Genomic DNA, 1,663 nt, shown 5'->3' on the forward strand with positions numbered 1-1,663 from the left:
AGTCCATGGTGAGGACATGAGCGACAAATTCCTTTGAATCGCTCCCAAGCTTCATACAAGGATTCTTCATCTCTTTGCTTAAAGCCCGTAATTTGAGCTCTTAGCATATTAGTCTTCTCCGGTAGATAGAACTTTTTGTAGAAAGCTAGAGCCAACTTCTTCCAAGAATCAATTCCGAGAGTAGCCTTATCAAGGCCTTTCAACAATTGTTTCGCGGTGCCAATTAGAGAAAAAGGAAATAAGACCCATCGAATTTGGTCTTGAGTTACACCGGTTTGAGAAATTGCATCACAATAGTCACAAAAAGTCTCCATATGAGAATGAGGGTCTTCACTAGGCATCCCCCCAAATTGGCTTCTTTCAACTAATTGGATAAATGCGGATTTGGCAATAAAATTTCCGGTTAGATGTTGTGGTGTGGGAGTACCATTGGGTAGGTTCTCCTCGGTGGGTACGGAATGTGATGAAAACTTAGGCATTGTGGGTTGATTTTGTGTTGGATTTTGTGTTGGGTTCTCCTCACCTTCTCTTGCAAAAGGGTTGATGAACTCAATAGTGTTTGGTTGAATATCTATAACCTCACCAATACCTCTCAAAGTTCTCCTAGTAACTCTTCTATTGTTTGTCAAAGTCCTTTCAATTTCGTGATCAAAGGGTAACAAGTTACCTTGTGATCTTCTAGACATGCAAAATATCAAACAACTCGAAAATAATTAGAACAAACCTTGAGGAGTTTTACTTCCCCAAGGCAAAGAAAGACACAACTAATAACAATATAAGAAAATCTAAATCAAGTTAACACCGTCCCCGGCAACGGCGCCATTTTTTGGTCGGACTCTCGAGGAGGTTTAGTTTTCGGTACTTGTCGTTAGGAGCACCTAGGCCAAAACACAATTTATAACTTCACAAACAACTCTACAATTAGTAAAGAGGCAAGTAATGGTCGGATCCCAAGGGATGGGAATTGAGATGAGATTTTCTATTGCAACTAGTGGTGTCTAAGGGTGTCACAATTTGGGGTTTGAAGTAGAAGATCACTAAACTAAATAGCAAAACAAGCAAGATGATTAAAAAGGGATGTAAGCAATTGATAAAAGGCACTAGGGTGTCATGGGGTCATAGGGGATTCATGGGAATTGATCATACAAATATTCTCAAATTATAAGCAAGCAATTATTGTTGTGATGGATCGAGTTGGTTTATATCTTACAATCCTAGGAAAGTTTGGGTCCCAGAGCCGAATCGATTAGATTGTACAACACCTACAAGTCGACTTAATCTTTCCTACTCAACAATATGCGTGGTCTAATGAGACTCGAGTTGGTTTATGTCTTACAAGTCTCATTGAAAAGATAGGTGATGGGTAAAAAAATGCAAGGATTCATAGGCTCACATTTCATCAAACATAACATGTGCATAAGTTGAGATCACAACAAGCAAGCAAATAAATTATGAAAACATATTAGATTAGGCATGAATCATTCCCCATGTTGGTTTCCCCTAATTACCCATTAACCCTAGCTAAGGAAACTACTCACTCATTATCATGTTGAACATGCTAGCAAGGTTGTCAATCATACCAACAAAGTGAAACATGATGAATAAATGAAGATAATTAACAATAATTAAAAAGGGATTAAGAGAATTATACCTACTAATGATT

General features: G+C 38.1%; 1 non-coding gene across 1 annotated transcript; it reads left to right on the forward strand.

The window, feature by feature from the left end:
- On the forward strand, positions 1–107 carry LOC141616359 (small nucleolar RNA R71). Its single transcript, XR_012530712.1, has one exon. It is a non-coding gene; the product is annotated as a small nucleolar RNA R71 (small nucleolar RNA).
- Positions 108–1,663: the final 1,556 nt, after the last annotated feature.

Source organism: Silene latifolia, chromosome 11 (genome assembly GCF_048544455.1).
Source record: "Silene latifolia isolate original U9 population chromosome 11, ASM4854445v1, whole genome shotgun sequence".
NCBI classification, from domain to species: domain Eukaryota; kingdom Viridiplantae; phylum Streptophyta; class Magnoliopsida; order Caryophyllales; family Caryophyllaceae; genus Silene; species Silene latifolia.